At 36.7% G+C, this 22,472-nt stretch overlaps 1 long non-coding RNA gene across 1 annotated transcript; it reads right to left on the reverse strand.

Annotated features, from left to right (window-relative positions):
• Positions 1-648: 648 nt before the first annotated feature.
• Positions 649-7,243, reverse strand: LOC135844476 (uncharacterized). The gene is made up of 2 exons (XR_010558541.1): positions 6,912-7,243; positions 649-1,173 (listed from the first exon to the last, which is right to left on the reverse strand). It is a non-coding gene; the product is annotated as an uncharacterized LOC135844476 (long non-coding RNA).
• Between the last annotated feature and the right edge of the window lie 15,229 nt (positions 7,244-22,472).

The following is a 22,472-nucleotide window of genomic DNA, read 5'->3' on the forward strand; positions in this document are numbered from 1 at the left end:
AAATTCAGAAAAGGTATCATTTTTTCTTGGCAGTTTAGCAAAAAGAGTCCTTATATTTTGCTAAAATCCCCAATGTGTCAATCAAGTTTCAGGTACCTGTTACATTTCAATTTATCTATTTTATAGTTCGTAATCTTTTTTTTTTAAATTTTGAATTCAAGAATGTTCCGATTTTTTTGTGATTTCTTTCTGCATTAAATGTTTTGCTCACGTCTTGTATAACTTTTTTGGTTTCAAGTTTTTGATAGCTCTTTAGTTAAATACTTTTTTAGTTACTGGAGTTACTTTTTTTTGAAAAAAATTCCTTGCGAGAGCCCTATAAAAGCGATAAATTTCCTCCCCTCCTCTCCATAACATTTGAGTGCAAAACTGTTTTTTATTTTTATTTTTTTTTAATGAAAAGCTCTCAGCATGTAGCAAAAGACCGAGTTTTGATTTCAAGGGCCTGAAATGTTGGAGGAATTTTTTTAGTATAATACCCCCCTTTTTTGTTTTTAGAAAAACTCCTCCTAACAGAGGCCATAAATTAAATGGAGACCCGGTAATTTTCCCAATTCAGGAACAGATAAATTTCCCTTAATATTTCACGCCATCACGCGGGAGTATCTGTATAAAAATACACTTCGTGTTCCCAAATAAAAACATGAGTTCAAGTTGAATAAAAAATCGATATTTATCATGAAAAATTATGACGAAAACAAACAGAAAATGAGTAGGTACCTACTTATTTTACGTAATAACCTATAAAGATTGACAGAGATCTCAGTGAAAAAAACCTGTAAGTCACTACACAGGAAAAAACCGAGATCTATTAACTTGGCAAGTAATTTTCTATCAGATTATAAAACGAAATAGCAACCGGTTGCTACGTATTTTGTTTTATAATCTGAAGGAAAATTACTTGCCATTTGCCAAGTTTCCACGACTTAATCACAAGTATTTATATTTCCTGCGGCAGTATAATTAACGTATATAGGGGTGCCGTAAGCGGTGTATACACATTCAAAAGGTGTACCTCCGTCATCATAACAAATTAATATACCAAAAGATGCCTTTTTATCGGTGAATTCAATTACGGTGTTCTCACATTCGCCTGTTGGTTTCTTACCAATTCCTCGAATTCTCTTACAGATCTTGACTTTCTCTGAATCGGACCGGTTACAAATGGCGCTTCTGTAAAATAATATGACTTTTAAAATTCATTTATACTTACGCGAACAACTATGAAAAAAAAATTAATTTCATGAAATCATTCGTTATCTCAAACAAACGTCTGCGTCTTTTCTTCAAACTATTAGTTCAGTGGCGAACTGTAAGTAAGCGGCAAATTATGATAAAGCTTTGAAATTTGGTATGGTGAACAAGGACACCCCCCCCCATGTAGGGACGGGTTAAGAATATCCTTATGGTACCCTCTGCCTGTCGTAAAAGGCGACTAAAAGAGGACCAGGCAAGCACAGAGGCCTAGATAGCAGCCCTATCACCGTGATATATCTGGCATGGCTGGTAACCAAGTCAGACGAAAATTAACCTTACTCAAAATACACAAACAACAAGAAACGGATGGAACTATGGGATCCCAGGCGGAGGTGAACCCCTGGTTAAAATAAAAACACCCGCAAACGAAAGAAAATACAAACTCGGAAACTGGAATGTAAGAGGATATGCAGCCAAGGAAGCAGAAATAAACGAAATTCTAAGCAGCAGAAATATAGACTTTGCCGTGATGTCTGAAACAAAGAAGAAAGGAAGTGGAACAATCGAATCTGGAAACTACATCGTTATCTACAGTGGAGTTGATAAGAAAACCAGAGCTGCAGGCGGAGTGATGTTACACATACATAATAAACACCGCGAAAACATTGACTCATACAACATATGGCATGAAAGAATTGTATCAGCAAGGATGAGATTGAAGAAAGACTTTCTTACAATTATCGGAGTATATGCACCAAAAGAGGGAAGAGAGGAACAAAGCGAAGAGTTCTACAAACAAGTACAGAAGGCAGTACAAGCAGTAAATCCAGAAGATAAATTGATAATAGCAGGAGACTTGAATGCTCAGGTAGGAGATAGGCGTGTCAAGACAGTAACTGGTATGTATGGAACAGAAGGAATGAATACAAATGGGAAGAGACTGATAGATTTTTGCACTTTCAATGGACTGAGAATCATGAATACATTCTACCAACACAAAAAAGATCACAAGATGACATGGAGCAATACAAGAGGACAAAGCTCAATGATCGACCATTTTATAGCCAACGAAAATGCTGCTAAGAAATTCTTGGATGTAAGAACATACAGGGGTCTAGAAATAGGCACTGACCATCATTTTGTTCAAGAAGTAATGAGAATGGAAACAACAAGAATACCAGCCAGGAAAAATGAAAAGAAAATCAATACAAGAGCCCTGGATGACCCAACCAACCAATGGCTGTACCAAAGACGGATGAACATCATAAGTGAAGAAATACCAAAAAGCCAGGACATAGAAGAAGAATGGAAAAATATCAAATCCATTGTGACAAAAGTGGCAAAAGAAAGCTTAGGAATGGTTCCATGCAGAATCGGGGCAAAGCAAATAAAGAATTGGGACAACAAAATCCAAGAACTCATTCAAAAGAAAAGACAGGCATTTAGAAAATTCATGAGCTCAAAAAGTGAGGTTGATGGTGAAGAATATCGAAAACAGTCGGCAAAAGTCAAGAGAAAGTCCAGAAAATTACAGAGAGAGAGCTGGGAAAATTTCATCACATTCCTGGAGCATGACACATACAAGTTACGGCCAAAGGTGTATAAGATCATAAGGAGAATTGACACAAATTTTAATGAAAGAGTGGGTTTGCCAAAAATAAAAATCAATGATGGAAAGGAATATTTTGAAGAACTCTGGAGTGATGAAAACGCACAAGACATAGAGATAGAAGAAGAAATTGGAGAACCAGAAGACAGAATCTCATTTAGAGAGCTACAAGAGGCTTTGAAAACAGCAAAAAATGCAAAAGGTCCAGGAGAAGATGGCATACCAACAGAATTGTACAAATATGCAAGTGGTGAATTCAAAAGAAGACTGCTGGAATTCCTAAATAGGATGTACCAAGAAGAAAAGGTACCTGAAGAATTCAAAACAGCAATTGTAATACCACTGTTCAAGAAAGGTGATATGTCAAACCTGAAAAACTACAGTGGAATAAGTCTACTCAATACCTGCTACTGCAGAAAGTCAAAACGGATTCAGAAAAGGAAGATCATGCACTGATGCAAGTTTTACAGTAAAACTATTGATGGAAAAAAGGATCGAATACAACCTAGAAACACACATGTGCTTTATAGACCTGGAAAAAGCATATGATAGGGTCAATAGAAAAAAACTGTTTGAAGTGCTAAAAGATGAAGAGATAACATATAAAATGCCAAAGGTAATAAACAGCATTTATAAGAACACCAGAATAAGAGTACGAATTGGAAATAAACTCTCAGAACAAGCAGAAATAAACAGGGGAGTTCGCCAGGGATGCCCACTGTCTTGTGTTTTATTCAACATGTACATGGATCACATGGTGAAAGAATGGCAGAAAATGAAACCAAAAGGAATCAAGACAGACAGAAGGCAGGAAATATCAACAGTACTTTTTGCAGATGATCAAGCAGTACTAGCTGAAACAGAAGATGACCTACAGAGATCAATGTACAATCTAACAAAGACATCAGAAAAGTATGATATGAGAATATCATCAGAGAAAACAAAAACAATGGCCTTCAAAGGAAAGGAACCAGTAAGAAGCAAGATTGTAATAAATGGAAAAATCATTGAACAGGTCAATAATTTCAAATACCTGGGAAACACGATATCATACCAGGGAGAAGTAGATGTTGGTGGAAAGATTGCAAAGTTCCTGAGAGTCACAGGACTGATAAAAATAGGACCCTGAGAAGCAGTAAGGTGCGAAAAGAAACAAGATTGAAGGTGTACAATACCCTAGCAATACCAATGATGACTTATGGAAGCGAGGTTTGGGCACTGAAGAAAACTGATAAAAGAACAATAACGGCAGCTGAGATGAAGTTCATGAGGAGAACGGCAGGGGTGACTCTCAGAGACAGAGTCCCATCTGAGAAAATAACAGCAGATCTCGAAGTGATGCCAGTTATGAAAAAGATAAAAAAGTATAGGAAAGATTGGAGAAATCATGTCAAAAGGATGGAGGAAACAAGATCACCAAAACAGGTCCTCCAATATACACCAACGGGGAAAAGAAGCAGAGGGAGACCAAGGAGGAAACTCACTAATACCTCAGGCTCATCCTCGGCAGGTTCCACACCACAGCAGACAGGCCAATAGGCCTACCGCTTATAAGGAAACGACGACGACGAACAAGGACACCAAAAGAAAATTTTTAAGCCCGGGAGGCAGTCGCCAAGTCCCATAGGAGGGGAATGGGGGTGATTTGGAGGAGGGTTCAACCGCCCATTTTCCCAAATGGGGCTAACGGGGCGATACTGGTGTCAATTCCACATGATTGAACCCCGCTGGGTTCGAAAATGTCATTACTTTCAAAATCTGACGAAGAGGCATGCCTCAAATTTGAGATTTTTTGAGTGAAGTTTTTGCATTTTTCTCAAATATACCCCAAAATTACAGTTTTTCAACCCTAGACGACACCTTGACCGTCCATCGACATTTTTATGGTCATTTTCGGATTCTACAGGTCAATTGCAATGCGAATCGACCATTATTACTTTCGCATACCTCTACCCTGGGCGTACGGAGGCGTCTAAAGGGGTTAAAAATTGGCTTTTTTTCGGCATTTTCTTTCAAAAATCTGAGTTTTTGAACTGTGCACGGGATACAATTAGCGGGAGAAGGTTCTAATGTCGATTTTCGAATACTACAAAGCAAATGCCATCGAATAAGACTCGAAGGCACTTTTCACAATCCTCTTGGGAGGTAGTAGAGGGGGTCAAATTTGACCCTTATCTTGCTTATGTTGAATCAATTTTAGAAATATAATCTACGTAAGTGTACATTTTCTTAATACCGAGATGATGACGTTTGTAGCAATGTTTTTTGTACCGTCGAACCCAAATTTGCAATAATTTTTGAAGTTTCAAAGGGGGGGGGGTGAGATCATATGGGGGAGTAGGTCTATTTTTCACAAAAAATCGACATGTATATCGAAATGTAGGTTTTCAAGGATGCTGATTTCAGAAATTCCATCGATTTGTCATTTTGATAGAAGCTAAGGGGATGATACCGCATTCAAGGGTTGGAGGATGACATTTTTCACAAAAAATCGACATGTACATATATCGAAATCCAGGTTTTCAAGGATGCTGATTTCAGAAATTCCATCGATTTTTCATTTGGGTGGAACCCGTGGGGGATGACAAATATTTCCGATTATTCGTGGTATTTATGTGAACGGCTAGTTACTGGATGGAGATTTTTTAGAACGATAATTGTGGAATAAAAAATTTGTCTTTACTATTCAAAAATCATGATAATTAACAAACCTTCCATACCTTATTTTTTCATTCCAAAGACACTATCTCCATGTAAATGTACGCTGAGATCTTTCATAAGAATGTGATAATGTGGTTAAGAAAACTGGACGAGGAAAAAGTTAAAAAATATTTTTATAACTCCCAAAGAAGTCAAAAAGCAATTCTCACTTTGTCAAAAATTGTAGCACAAGCTTTCTTTTCTCTAATGCAGTACGATCCCCTTGGCTTCGACCCAAATGAAAAATAGATAGAATTTCTGAAATCAGTGTCCTCGAAAACAGACATTTCAACATACATGGCGATTTTTTTGTGAAAAATGTCATCCTCCACCTCTCGAATGCTGTATCACCCCTTTGGGTTCGACCCAAATGAAAAATCGATGGAATTTCTGAAATCAGCATCCTTAATTAAAAACCTAGATTTCGATATACATGTCGGTTTTTTGTGAAAAATGTCATCCCCTTCCCCTTGAATGCAGTATCATCCCCTTAGCTTCGATCAAAATGACAAATCGATGGAATTTCTGAAATCAGCATCCTTGAAAACCTACATTTCGATATACATGTCGATTTTTTGTGAAAAATAGATTGCAAATTTGGGTTCGACGGTACAAAAAACATTGCTACAAACATCATCATCCCGGTATTAAAAAAAAAGTACACTTACGTAGATTACATTTCTAAAATTGATTCAACAAAAGCAAGATGAGGGTCAAATTTGACCCCCTCTACTGCCTCCCAAGAGGGGTGCAAAAAGTGCCTTCGAGTCTTATTCGATGGCATTTGCTTTGTAGTATTCGAAAATCGACATTAGAACCTTCTCCCGCTAATTGTATCCTGTGCACAGTTCAAAAACTCAGATTTTTGAAAGAAAATTCCGAAAAAAAGCCAATTTTTAACCCCTTTAGACGCCTCCGTACGCCCAGGGTAGAGGTATGCGAAAGTAATAATGGTCGATTCGCATTGCAATTGACCTGTAGAATCCGAAAATGACCATAAAAATGTCCATGGAAGGTCAGAGTGTCGTCTAGGGTTGAATAAAAACTGTAATTTTGGGGTATTTTTGAGAAAAATGCAAAAACTTCACTCAAAAAATCTCAAATTTGAGGCATGCCTCTTCGTCTGCAGATTTTGAAAGTAATGACATTTTCGAACCCAGCGGAGTTCAATCATGTGGAATTGACACCAGTATGTACCCTCCTCCAAATCACCTCCATTCCCCTCTTATGAGACTTGGCGACTGCCTCCCGTGCCTAAAAATTTTCTTTTGGTGTCCTTGTTCACCATACCAAATTTCAAAGCTTTATCATAATTTTCCGTATATTGACCAAAAGATACATTTGGCCACTGAACTATAAATGGAAATTTTGCAACGATTCTTTTTTTTTACACTGAGTGACATACCCGCCAATGGTTTCATATTCCGTCGATGCATGCTTTACTCTTCCTGAACTTACGAGAGATATTACCAAAACCAAAAAAAACAGCAAGATCCGAATATCCATTTTTTTAAAAAATTTAATGGAAGTACTCGAGAGGTGCTGATTGTAAAATTACAATATACCGAATAAAACGACGACGTGCTTTACGCGAGTGAACAATGAACATCGACTATTACGAAAAATCCACAATTTTTTGCTCCGTATTTTATCGTAGAAAAATTCTTCGACTAATATGTTCCAAATGAAACGACGTACTAGATGAAAGAACGACGACTGCGATTAAGGTACAAATTCTGGATTATCTTATAGGAAAAAAATCTTTGCGACTAACGTGATTCATTTTGATTGCCACATGTGTAGTGTTGTGACTTGGTGTACGTACGTGTTTCATTCTTCAAATAATATGAAGGAATCGCGTCGTAACATCATCTGCGTGTAGCATGTGTGTTTACCTAATGTGTACTGTAGGTTGGTAGTAATGCCAGGTACTTGTTTGTTTTATCATCTAGGTATCGATCTTACGTGTTTCCAATCGTCGATTATCTCACCTTCATAGGGAGCAACTGTGAGCAACCGAGCAACTGGCAACTTCGCAAAGCTGTTCGCTAATTGGCTAAACTGAGCGAGCAAACCAAGATTTTTTGTTTTGGTTGATGGGATGCTCGTACCATATGTTGCTCGCTGTGCAGATGAACACTAAGTAATCAATGCGTGAATTGATTTTGTGGTTAGAGTTTTGCGAATTGTTCGCTGGCATGAACTAATACGTCTGCTCGTAAATGTACCTGTAGATGAAAATCTTTGGGAATTTACTTCAGAGTGCCTACCTAGTGTTCGTTAATTTTTTCATGGGTTACCTGCGTAATATCTATCGTCAAAAAATTGAATCGTGTCATTTTGAGAACCATTGATTACTCTTTTGGGTGACCTGCATATATCCTCCACCCTGAGATGAGTGATTTGATCAGATATCGAGCTTTGTATGATGAGATTCGAATAGCCCTGTTTGATCATATGGTTTAATTAGGTACTCATCGTTAGGTCGGATCACGAAGTTTTTTTTTTTTGGAGAATTCTGGCAAAAGTTCGGAAAAACCCTTCATTTTGAAGCATTTTTGAAAAAATTATGGGGTTTTCGCTCTAGGGCATACCCAACCTGTTCTGAGAAGAATGGTCCAGCTCTCAAATAGAGTTTTCAGGATTCTGTTCCTGCCTGAGTACTCCGGCGTCTGAAAATATGAATAATTGCACCCCCCCCTCCCCACCGACCCTTTGGGACAACTTCTTTCTTAATGGAGATATCCTAAGAAACATTTCAAAGCCAACTTACCTAAATATAAGTTTGCCCTTCTAACGTAATGGCGACCATTTGGATTGACAGGTCAGCCGAAATCGCAAATTTTGCTTTCCAGCATTGGACTCACACGAAATTCTTTGAACTGGACAAAGCTAGATCGAGAGAACGTGCAAAAAATTATCGCCAGCCAAAATTTCAAATGCTAAAGTGTATTTTTCAATTTTTGGTGAATTGTTGAAAATCAAATTTGGGTCAAAAATGAGGGAAAAAATCAAAATGTTACCAAATTTACCTACAATGCTGAAATTTGGAATTTACCCTATTTTCAACCCGCTAAATTGATTGGAAACGGTTTCAAAACGTTTTGAGCAGCTCTGGAGCCTCCAGTAGATTTTTGAAATTTGAAATTTCCACAAAATTTGATCAAATTAAGTTGGAAATCCGAAATTTACGCTGTACTCCAACTTAAAGACGTTATTGAGTCGACTGCTGGCGGGTTTAAATCATTTTGGAGCCTCCAGCAATTTTTTGGAAATTCTTGGAGCCCGAAGTAAATTTTTGAAACTTGAAATTACCACAAAATTTCATTAAATTGATTCGTGCAGGTGGATTTCAAGTCGTTCTAAAGCTGCCAGCTACTTTTTGAACCTTCGTGGCAGATGAAGTACCCGTTATCTGAGAAATTAAAATTTTAAAAATTAAATTTTTTATGAATTCATTTAAAATTTAATTTCTTAGCAACGGCAGAATCGATTTTGATCAAATTTGAAATTTCACAACTAGGCAACTTAGCGGATATTTCGTCATCATCATCAAGTTCCAAAAGTTCAAGGCTTCCAAGTTTATCAAGCGACAAAATTTTTTTAAAACAACGAACTACTTACTAATACGATCCTCAATTTTTGGTGAATCATTCAGAAACGAATAGATCAATTCTTTACTTAATTTATGAATCAATTCGTTCGGGAATGAGTCACTTATACGGATCAATTCGTTCGCGAATGATTCACAAAAATGATTCGATTTGTTCTTGAATGATTCACCATCGATTCGTTCGCAAACGAGTCACTTATACGAATCAATTTGTTTGCGAATGATTCACTTAAAATTATTGAATTTGTTCGTGAATGATTCACCTAAAATTGAGTAAATCAATCGATTCGTTCGCGAACGAGTCACTTATACGAATCAATTCGTTCGCGAACGAGTCACTCATACAAATCGATTTTTTCGCAATCGAGTCACTTAAACGAATCAATTCGTTCGCGAACGATTCACTTAAATGAATCAATTCGTTCGCGATGATTCGATTTGTTCGTGAATGATTCACCATCGATTCGTTCGCGAACGAGTCACTTATACGAATCAATTTGTTCGCGAATGATTCACTAAAAATTATTGAATTTGTTCGTGAATGATTCACCTAAAATTGAGTAAATCAATCGATTCGTTCGCGAATGAATTACTTATACGAATCATTTCGTTCGCGAACGGTTCATCAAAAATTAGGTAAATGAGTCACTTAAACGAATCGATTCGTTCGCGAACGAGTCACTCATACAAATCGATTCTTTCGCGAATGAGTCACAAAAAATGAATAATTGATTCGTTCGTGAATATTTCACCATCAATTCGTTCGCGAACGAGTCACTTATACGAATCAATTTGTTCGCGAATGATTCACTTAAAATTATTGAATTTGTTCGTGAATGATTCACCTAAAATTGAGTGAATCAATCGATTCGTTCGCGAATGAATTACTTATACGAATCATTTCGTTCGCGAACGGTTCATCAAAAATTGGGTAAATGAGTCACTTAAACGAATCTAATCGTTCGCGAATGAGTCACTTATACGAATCAATTCGTTCACGAATGATTCACAAAAAAATGATTCGATTCGTTCGCGAACGAGTCACTCATACAAATTGATTCGTTCGCGAACGAGTTACTCATACAAATTGGTTCGTTTACGAACGAGTCACTTAAACGAATCGATTCGTTCGCGAACGAGTCATTTATACGAATCAATTTGTTCGCGAATGATTCAGTAACTATTGATCAACTCGTTCGCGAATGATTCGCCTAGAAATCAATCAGTTTGTTCAATCGTCAATCGGCTGCGAATGACTCGATTTGATTCGATTTAATTCAGTTCGCTTGAAAACAGATCAATTCCTACACTTACAATAGTTTCACAAAAACCGAATCAATCGTAAATTAGTTGATCCGTTTGCGAATGATTCGCCAAGAATTCAATCAATTTTTTTAATCGCCAATCGTTCGTAAGTGATTCGATTCGATTTGTAAATAGATCAATTGCTGTACTGCAAATATTTCAAAAAAAGTGAATAAAATGGTATTTTGTTCGTAAAATGTTTTTATTTGAAGAAAAGTCGGTCTTCTCACGCTAAACGCGTAAGAGTTTTTTTTCTTCTTTTTTTTGGTGTGATCCACCATAATCACAATAACGGTACCCAGTTTCATTTCAATTTTGTTGCATGTAAATGTGAAAATTTTACCTTTCGAGAAGTCAAAGTGTTCAAAAACTGAAGCTAAATGCTGTGTTTTGGGGCATTAAATTTTGCTGTGTGGGTCTTCTGAATTTCTTTAGGGTGTTAAAGGATTGAAAAGAATCGAAAAAGAACCAAATTTCTTAAGAAGAGTCATATGTGTAGATTCATGATTTTATTATTTTTTCAAAAAGTTTAAATAGAATTGAGTAGGAACTGTCGTCATAATTTAAGACGAATCAATTGAAGAGTTGATTCATTATCAAAAACAGATTGCCCAATTTTCATTCGGTGGATTTCTCTCTGAAACACGATCATACTTTCAATCACCTTAATTCTCAAACGAATTCGAACCCATCGAAAAAAAAGAACACTCGTAAATTACCAAATCACTTCACCCTCAATCGTAATTTCGCTTTTGTAAAAATCATCCTCCAAATCCAGCTGTCCAAAAACGTCCCATACAAACCGTATTCAAATTCAAACCCGAGACATATAATATAATACTCGCTAGCTCGATGTAATTTATCAACTCGTAGCGTAATATTTACGACGAGCTAGCGACCTTTCTCCGACGACGAAGGAGGAAAAAAAGAATGAATAAATCGGTTCTCATAACGCGTTTAAAATTTACTCAGGCTAGGTCGCGTTTCGTGTCCTCGTCGTCGTCTTCAAGAAGAACGCGCGTGAAAAAGACGCAGGATTTTAGACCCATTCATTATATTCCCTTCGGCTTCGCAGTACCTGCTAAGTACACAATGCGACAGTCTAACGGGGGCGAAGCTCGTACTGTACATAAAGTTTACCGTGCAAATTTCAAATACGTATTAGTCTTAGCTTCTGCTGCTTATCAGCATGAGTCTGGATGGCTGGCGTACCATACCTTATAGCATACCTTAACCTGCGTATCTTGGATGATGTTTTTCAATTTTTTTTCCACTTGGTAGTTGCCCTTGAGTGCTCGTCGTCGTCGTCGTAGACAAATTTACCATCATCGTTGCTCGTTTCATTATGGTAAAGGTATATACGAGACACCTTTTTTCGCGCTAGTTAATTCCTATCTGTGGTCCGCGTTTTTCGCAGGTCTTTCGAAAATAAACCAACTACGTGTTTGTATGTACTCGTAATTTTTAAACACGATACGAGGTCGCCGGTTTCTTGTTTCACGACCCGACCGACAAACCAAAAAAAAAGGGATAAACTGACTAGATACCCCTATATTCCATTTTTCGTGTCGCAATTAAATAAAAATCACCCTTTTCTAAATATAATTTCCGTTCGTGCTGCAGCTCGACTCTCGCTGCATCAGCACAAAACATTTCTCAACCACACGAAGAAAATTCACATCTACCAGATTCATCTTTACCGCACACACGAAGAGCTCCGCATACAAATTTCTCATCAGATTTTTTTTTTCAAGCCAAGTTAAGCAAAAGTCGTATAAATCTGTTAATTAAAAAAAAAAAAAACCACCACGTCCATCATCGAAAATCTCGCAGCAGTTTCTCTAGGTTTTTCTAGATACAATCTTCCAACGACGACGGTATTATTTAATACCTCGTTCGAACAAACCTCGGTGAAAAAATTTAAAAAATAATAACTCGCGAATACCCAGCTATTTGTTTGGCTTTAAGTTGATGCTTTTTTCATCCTAATCCCAGCACTCCGCGGTGTTCTTTTTGATTAAAACAAGAATACGAGTAACTTCGCATCATCGCAGGACGTGATGTGCAGCTTTGAACTAGAGAAAGAGTCGAGGGAGGGGATGGAATTACGCGAATATCTGCGTTTTAATTACTTACCAGGAGGTTAACAGCGTTGAACGTTGCTGAAAAATTGCTATATATCTTTAAAATACCACCGTACTTTGATGTCATTCGCAATCGAAGAAAAACCAAAAACTTCGATTTATACCGACGAACTCGCAGAGATGGAATAAAAAAATTCTACGCAGGATTAATTAATCGACGGATAGCGAATCGAAAAAAACAATTCGTCGTGATAAACGTTTCCCTGTACCTTTTTAATCCGCGAATATTTGCTTTATAACCAAGTTTAATTGAAAAGTGAAAACTTCTTAGTGGGGGAAATTTTCAAATGACGTTGATTCACGTCTCACGTCAACCAACCAATAAACAAGATTACCAAAAGAAAACGCTGTATTTTTTCATCCGTATAGTATCTAAGAATTAAAAAGGTCTACGCGGTTTTTCTAAGGAAAATATTTCAAAATAGCGAGGTATTTTGAATAATGCGATTAACGTATTAATTCGGTTTCCCGGAAATAGTTACCCCCTTTCTTTGTCTTCATCGTCGCGGTGGAAAATTTCAACAATCAAAATGTTTCCCAAAGGGAGTGGATTTCGAAATTCGACAAATTTACGATGTGACAGGCCAGTAGTTGAAATCTGATGAAATTAAATTACGGAGCATTGTGGGGATATAAATAGCTCCTCCCTCCCCTCCATTAAAAATAACAAAGTAGATATAAAATTTAAAAAAATTGCGTTTAATTGGTCAGTTTGTAGGGGGAGAAAGTAATTATCTGGTCCTTGTCCGCAATGTAGGGGGGTGGATTGCATATTCGAAAACACTACTTTTGTTGATTCTCGATATAATTGCATTTCTTCGCATAAAACGCAATCATCCACCAACATTATGTCCTCTGACTCTTTCCTAAGGAGCCTCGTCAAACGTAACAAATACACGATTTTAACAGGGAACATGATATTGTGAAGCGCGAAGTCATAAAGTAGTAGTATATGTCATAAGTTGTTCAGGTAGGAAGCCCTGATAATAAATCATCTCAGGGATATACTTAAAGCGTATGAGGAAATTATGACATCAATTAGCCAAATAATAAATTCATGTATTGAAAGCCTAACATGTAATATCACAGGTTGCTCAAATCGTATACATGAATGAGACTTCTATAATTAAATGATAATTATAAACTTCTAATAGAAAACGTAATAAATCGAATGGGTAATATGGTGGCAGGCTTTCAACGTTTTTAGTTGCATATTGAGCTCAAAGCCGGAAAGCTCATATACAACCCCCCTTGGGGTCTTGGTTAAGGACATCGCGTTCTCTGGATTGCCGTGTCTACTGACGAGCTTTTAACCCCGATGCCCGAGTGCTAGTTACATTCCACGGTTCCTCATTTATGATCCTTCATGACTAATATCCCACAATACGGTGGAGATATAAGAATGCGTAAGGCGTGACTCGATATGTTGGTCCATGATGAATGGGATAAGTTCCAAGCATCCTTAGAAAGCGTATCCACAGCATAAATTGGTATTCGTAATTCTTGATCACCAAGGTATTCCACTGGGCAGCAAGAAGTTGAAAGCGTGAGGAGGAATGCGTACAACAACTGGAACAGCTAGCGTGGTGAGTTGTTGGAACTAACAACTGGGGAGAAAACGCTTGTGCAGGAGCTTTTATAGATGAAAGTTGCGGCAAGGATGACGGATATTTGGTGTGAAAGTAGGGACATAACGGCGCGCGTCGAGTAGGTCTCATTGGCGGCAGCAAATTGGTGGTGGTATTGTGGAAGGGTTGATGAGTCGCGAATATTTCTCGCGGCTGACGTCACAAATATCTTAAATAAAATGTGTATGACGTCACGAATACCTTGTAGAATTATGTAGAAACGTTCATTTTCTATCGCCTATAGTGGAAAAAGTGACCATTTCTACCGCTACAAGTTGGGTTAATAACAAGGACCGATCGTGTTGGCACGTAATGAAAGTTAATGTGGATGGTTTTCATTTTTAGACTTTAATTTTTGTTGATAATCTGAGATTTCCAGAATATGGCCGGACGCTCCAGAACAACTAACCCCTTGAAATTACTTTCAAGCAACTGAGCATTAGGATATTCCACCCTACCCTCCCAAGTTATTGCTTCAGGTGTGAAAATAATCCTTTTGTTTTTTTTTAATTTTTTCTCATATCTGCAAAAAAAGTAGTGCCGGAGCTCCACCCCCCCCCCCCGTTGAAAAAATCAAATAAAATTCTTTGTTTTTGAGCCAGAATTTTCCTAAAGAATTGAAAAAGTGTTTCCCGGCCCGTCACACCATATTGACCACCTATAAATGAGCCCCCCCTCCCAATTTGAAAACCCCAGAAAAATGAGAATGAATCAAAATCATCAGGGAAATTTTTTTGGAAATGTCTCATTTTCACATCTACATGACCCCCTTTTCAAGAAAACATTTTCGTTGGACCACCAAATAATATTGGCTCTCTTGTGCAAAACCCTCCAAATTTGGGGATATTTTTTTTAAAAATTAATTTTTTTGAAAATATTTTATTTCTAGGCAGAGTACTTTTATATAATCACATTTTCAAGAAACCCCCCCCCCCCTCCGGTCTTCCAAATGATGTTGGCCCCCTTACATGAAGCTACCGAATTTGAAAAATATTGAAAAAGATGAGAATTGATGTCTGTGAGTACAAATTATTTGAAATTTTTTCATCTTTGAGCAGAATACTTCTATACAGTGATGATTTTTTTTTTCAAGAAAACCCTTTGCACAGCCCCCCCCCCAACATTGATGATAACTTACATAAACACTTCCAAGTTGAAAAAAAAAACAAACAAAAAATTGAACAAATTATATATATTAGTAGTATTTTATTAAAAAATTCAATCTCATTTCAGAGTTCTTTCAAGTCAAATCTCTTTGAGAAAAAACTTCTTTACTTGTTAGGTGGTTCATTTTCTGAGGGAGGAAGAAATGTTGCACGTATCATAATGGATGTTGGGAGGGGGTAAATCGAAAACATTGAATAGTGTTTTTCTAATGAAGATGAACCAAATCCACGGATAAATTTAGAAAAAAGAGTAAAAATATAGGTAGTATGCTTTTTTTTGAGAAAGGGGAAAATTTCTACATTTTTTCATCAATTCACAATTTTAAAAATTTTGTCTGATACTTCGACTTTTTTTAAAATACTTATTCTGTTAAATTGGGGCTTGAGAGGTTCACCGAGGAGGCTGAAAATATCATGACGCGATTTTCTCACCAAAGGTAACAACTTTAGGGATTGAGAACAGAAACAAACGAAAAAAAATTTTCTACCATGTATAAGTAGGGTAAGTACAATTCTCATTCAGCATGTTGAATTTTTTTCATTGGGTAAAACGTTACGCAAATTTCAACTTTCAGAAATAAGGCGAATGCTTCAGAAATGGTTCGCAACTTTTTTCAAAGGATGGTGGAGGGTTGAAAATGGGAATAGGAAAGATAACAATCTCAGCTTTCTCGGTCAATTTGATGAGATACAAGTTTTTTCCATTTTAAGCCCCTGTAATTTTTGATAAATTCTCCAAAAATCGAAAACTATACGCACTTCAATCCCTGAAAGTTTGGCTGGTGGTGTCAAAAGCATGCCAAACGGGGAGGGGGGAGGGTCCCTAACCGAAAAATGTTGGCAAAAAGTTGGGAATTTTCGAAAAAAGTACATAAGGTGAGTTGGAAAAAGTTAGAAAGGGAAAGTTGGGAAGAAGTTGTGTAAGCTGGAAAAACCAAAAAATTATCAAAATTCAAAATCTTTCCCCTTGCTTTGCTCCTGAAATTTTCCAACAAAAGATCTCCAAAGCAGCCAGAAAGGCTCAAATTTTGCCGAAATATCAAAAAATGACCTATTTTTCACCGAAAATTCGAAATTGGTTCACTTTGAAAATGAAAAAATTATTTCCCGAAAAAAAACGAAGAATTGTAAATTTTCGAGAGCTTTTGCCCTTTTTGTTCCCAATCGCCTCTTCCAAAATTTCTTCAAACCACAATCATCTGGTCAATTAGGTAGCTGAAAAAAACCTACAGCGGAGATTTGGAGTAAAAAGTTGAGGAAATTTCAGTCTCAATTACCTCCTCCCACGACACATCTTTTTGCACGCCACTGGCTACAAATTATTTACAAAAGAATGAATAGGTAAGTACTGATTTTTGAAATTTTAAGATTCCCTCCTCGCTCCTCCCTATTGAGTTGAGGTTCACCATTTTGACATGAAAATGTTTTTTTCGAGCTGTCAATTTCAACATCAAGGAGCAGAGTGAATTTCCAGCTTTCCAATTTTATTAGGTGGTTGAAATTTTGAGGAAATTTCGAATTTCGAAAATCTGCTGGAGGTTTCGGAACTGCTCATAACGGTTCGGTACCATTTCCAATCGATTTGATGGGTCGAAAATAAGGTAGGTACATCCGGAATTTCAGATTTTCACCTTAATGTGGTGAAATTTTGATTTTTTTCTCTCATTTTTAGACCAAAGAGTTTAAAAAATTCACCAATAATTGAAAAATACACTCGAGCACCTGAAATTTTGGCTGATGATATATTATTTTCGCATGCTCCTTCGATCATGAAATTCCAGCTAAAATATGTACATCTCACATACGTGATTTCACTGAAAGGTAAGAGTTCAACGAGCTGATGAAAGAAGGGAAGATATAGAGACCGGTAGGTGACCGAAAGTCGACCATGAAACCAAGCCACCTTTATCATCAAGGCGTAAAATTATGTACGAATTGGCGTTTCAAAGGCTACGCTATTATAAGATGTTTCGATTTAAAGATAGACGTAGGTACATAGGTACAATACCGAGTGAGACGGAAAAACACAGATATATACTCGTGGAGGGATAAGAAGGGGGTAAAAAAGGCAAAGCTTTATTATTCCGGTGAATCGATTACCGCACCCGACGTACACCTTTGAGTACGTACTCGGCGGCGGGCTTTTCTTCTTCAATGTTTTTTTTCCCTCTACCACTTCCATTCTTTATTTCTGTTTACTTCTATTCTTTCACTCTGTCTATCTTTCTTTTTTTTGAGGCACCTTGTACCTCGCCTCGCGTTCAATTTCATTCCAATGCTAATCAATATACCTACGACGACTGGTCCGCAAGTATACCTAAGGTACCTCTACCGCGAGTCCGAGAATAGTAAGTGTACCGACTACCGACCAAATTAATTGACAAACCGCACGTTGCCGAAGGTGTTTTTATTGTTGGCCGCTTCGGCTCCTCAACTTCTTTCTTATTAATTTACCGACGTTTTTTCTGTTTTACCAGCCGAGAAACCCATATACTATACCTTACATAAGACGTACAGGTCAGGAAATAAAACAAGAATAGAAAAAAAAGGGAGGAAAAAAAGGAAAAACCTATGCTCGTTAAATATACGTTTATATCGCGAAGACGACGACGAACAGTGAACACGTAGGAATATTTTTTCATCGTCATCATCATCGACATCGTATAGCTAGTCACCTCTTTCTGACACTTTTATACTATTCACATCGTCCAACAAAAGAGCCAATTGACGTCCTTTTTTTTCGCCCTCGCTCGACGCAACCACCTTGTTGTTGTCGGATTCTTTATCCGCATTAAGAAGCACTGCTATGCCACGCGTTGTTCGATTTTTTTCTGTGATTATTCTCTACGCTATACCCCTCCCCTCTTCCCTTTTCCTAGTTGATAGGCAGTATATCCGTAACAAGAAGGAGGAGGAGGAGAAGAAGAAGAAAGGATTGGAGGGTTTCGTTTTCGAATTTACGCGTAGTTTTTATGGCTGGTGAAATTCGCTCATGCTGTATTGTCGTCATAAGAGAGTTGTTTTTTCCCTTCCTCATTAAAAAACCGGATAATATTGGTAATTTTTCAAGTTTTCCTCATTTTAAAGAAATGCATAAATATTACCTTTCAGTTCTCAAAAAAGTAAAATGAACTGAAAAACTGTCTATCTTGAAAATTTGATGCACTTCACTTACGTCAGGTCAACTATTTAAGTACATAACGTGGTTTTGAAACCACTGAATGCAGTTTTTTGGAGTTTCTCGGATTGATCGGTTTACAATTGAATCGAATCATTTACGAACGATTGGGGATTTAATAAAAATCGAATGATTTCTTGGTGAATCATTCGCAAACGGATAAATTTATTTATGTAGTCTTCTAAAGCGTAGGTACCTCCACCTATATGTACATCAATATGCCATGGATACATCGACATGCCACGTGTTTTTCTGTTGATGACGAATTGATGCAATTTTCTATTGAATGGTTTGTGAACAAATTGATTCGGATCTACACATGCTCTTAGATGAAAATACTGCAAAAATGCAAACGCTAACTACTCATTGAGGTGCATTCCGAGTTAAACGTCTATATAATGGTACAAAAGCTGCTCCAGGTCATTTTCATCAATTTATTGATCAACTCATCAAAAACTTACCTGGTGTTGTTTACTTCGACGATATTTTAGTACAAGGAGCAACTATCAAAGAGTGTAAACAAAGACTCTGCCTTGTACTGGAAAAACTCCGCAAAAAGAACCTTCATATCAACGAAAAGAAATGCGTTTTTTTCGCCGAACATGTCAAATACCTGGGTCATCATCACAGCTGAAGGGTTCTGAACTGCACAATCGAAAATCGAAGAGAGAAAAAAAGCACCTGTTCCGAAATTGATAACTGAGCTGAAACAATTCCTGGGTCTCGTCAACCATTATCATTGATTCATACCCGACGCATCTACGATTTTAAAACTGTTATATGATCAGAAGGAAGATGATTACCAGTGGAACAGCCGGTGCAACAAAGCGTTCAATCCAGTCAAGGAAATATTAGCCAGCGATCAAGTTTTAACGCCTTATAATCCAGATCTACCTATCATTCTGGAGACTGACGCGAGTCTAGTCGGTTTATCAGTGATCCTATCACATACGTTACCTGATGGCTCTACTAGGCCAATCACTTTTTCATCAAGGTCGTTATCAAAATCCGAGTCCAACTATTCTCAACTAGATCGTGAGGCGTTAGCGATCTACTGGGGCTCAAAGAAATTTCACCAGTACCTATACAGCCAAAAATTTATGATAATTACCAACAACAAACCAGTTACTCAAATCTTCCATCCATCTAAAGAAATGCCAGCGTACGCTTACTCTATGTAAAAATGTCACCTATGGGTGATTGGAGATTGCATAGGCGGAGATTTTTAGGTATAAATCGATAAAGGAGAAACACAAGATGTAAAGGTACTGTATACCTGGGTAAAGAAATACTTTCTCACGGAAAAACCTGATCTTTTCCCTCGGGGTCATCTTTGCAGATGGAATTCATTGTGAGATATGTCAGTGCGAGCAGGTATTGGTACAAATTCTTACAAACATTTAGAAATAGAATGTAATCTTTCAATAGTAAGTGATCTTCAAATTTTGAACCTTTAACTATAGGTTCTATGTAAAAATGTCACCTATGGGTGATTGGAGATTGCATAGGCGGAGATTTTTAGCAGGGCCGGCGGAAGTCCATGTGCAAGCGGGCGCTTGCACTGGGCGAAGATTTTCACCCGGTGCAACGCACTGGGCGAAAATTTCAAAAATTAAAACTATTTTTTGTATACAAATCAAATCAAAATCCCTCAAATTTAAAAAATATTTCAATTAAAAAAAAATTATAGCAAAACATTTCCAAAAATAACCCTAGGCTATTTCTTGCATAAAAATTTCAAAAGAAATCAAAATTCACCCCTCAAATTGAAATTATTTCAATTTTTAAAAAAATGGAAGTTTCATTTCTGTTGCATAGATTGCATAGCTGACCACTCTGTCATGTAAAGAAGTAGTAGGTAAAAAGAAAAATAATATCCTGAATTTTTACGAAAAATTGGCGACGAAAGGGGTGGGAGATTACTCAGAAAATGGGGTCCTTTGTTTAAAAAAAAAAAATACAGAAGTTTTTATACAAACCCTCCCTCAAAAAAAGGCCAAAACTGATATGATGATTCTAATTATACTTTTTTGATTAAGTACGTAGTTAAAGGTAGCTCACAATATTTTTTTGGAGTTCCATTGCAGTTTTCATCATTCTCTTTCTTTTAAAAATCATTCAATTCTTGTTGAAAATTGACCCTGAGTTCCTGCCTATTGAATTTTTTCAAACTTGGAAAAACCTGTTGAATGAAATCTAATCTACAAATATTATGTAATTTTTTATATTTTTGAAACGTCCCTCATGCATACTTGAGAAAATTGTGAAAAAATTGGGCCAATCTCAAAAACCAATTTCGGAAGATGGGGAGTTTGAAGCTATATTTTGTATTAAATAATTCCAAAGTGGAAAAAACTTCATAAAAAAAAACAGTTGATTAATGATTCAGAATATGTATGGAATATGTTTCCAAAAACCTGATCATTTTTAGATCTTTCAAAAATTCATTAAAAATTAAGGGATTAATCGATTTTTTTCAGCTCAAAAGAAATTCTGAAGTTCAATTCGAAATTTTGTTCAATCCATATCAGAATTTGAAAAATCAAAACAATAGAAACATTTTCCGTTTTCTTTCCATGCTCATGTGTTTGTATAAAAAACGCAGTGATACTGCTGCAATCTCACCTCCTTTCCTTTCATCACAGCTAATCGTTGACAAGATTTTTGTGCTTCTTGTTTACCCCCCCCCCCCCCCTACAAAAGTGATTCACACTTTTCACCAAATTATGAACATAGAGTTTGCACCGGGCGGGAAAATGAAAAAGTGCCAGCCCTGATTTTTAGGTATATAAATTGACAAAGGAGAAACACAAGATGTAAAGGTACTGTATACCTGGGTGAAGAAATACTTTCTCACAGAAAAACCTGATCTTTTCTCTCGTGGTCATGTTTGCTGATGGAATTCATCGTGAGATTTGTCAGTGCTAGCAGGTATTGGTACAAATTCTTACAAACATTTAGAAGTAAAATGTAATCTTTCAATAGTAAGTGATCTTCAAATTTTGAACCTTCATCTATAGGTTTTACATACATGCTGAAAGTAGGTTACCTCTTGACCAATACACAATAAGTAGGTACCTTGGTACTTAATCACATAAATAAAATCTTCATTCTCTTACAATTTCAAAACTGAGAACACAATAAGTATTACCTCATGTCTGTAAAGGTTCCATTCATAATGTCAGTTATCAATGCAGACTTTGCACTTGGAAAAGTTCATGAAAAAGATATTTTTATCTCCAATAATCACAAAATACAATATGCATATTAATCCAATATATTTTTAGATCTGAGTACATAAATATTAATCCAAGTTGACTTTAGCCCTACTTCTCTTTTCAACTATCATTGAGAAATACCCACAAGCTTCATCTAAATGTGAAGTCACATCCTCTTTAGTCATTTAAAAAATTACTTTCCATGACTCCGACACAAATGCATTTATTTGCACTGGGACGCAGTGCATTGCATTGGGTCAAAGCACATATCGCATTGATGATTTAATAAATTTGATAGACATCAGGTTCCCATATTTAGGTCAAGTCCTGTTGTTTGTTTAGTAAATTTTGCGACTCATGAGACCGATATTGTTGCGGCTACTTTAACATGCAACACAGTGTTAAACGGATTTGCTACCTTGATAGGCATCACAATGTTGATGTAATAATAAATTTCCAATATCTATGATTTGCTACTTGAAAATACGATGTAGATCTAATATGATGCTTATTAAACGCAATAATGAAAATTTTAAGCATAAGGATACAGAAACAGGACAATGTCACAAAACAAAGACAAGTTGTGTCCCATACTTGTAAATCAAAATTTTGTTTTTCTGAAGGAGTTTTTTTTCACTTGAAAATTATACTAACATCCGCAACTGAGAAAAAAAGAAATTTATTGACTGGTTTTTGAGTATGTGAAAAGAACAC

The sequence above is a fragment of the Planococcus citri genome, chromosome 4 (assembly GCF_950023065.1).
Source record: "Planococcus citri chromosome 4, ihPlaCitr1.1, whole genome shotgun sequence".
In the NCBI taxonomy this organism is placed as follows: domain Eukaryota; kingdom Metazoa; phylum Arthropoda; class Insecta; order Hemiptera; family Pseudococcidae; genus Planococcus; species Planococcus citri.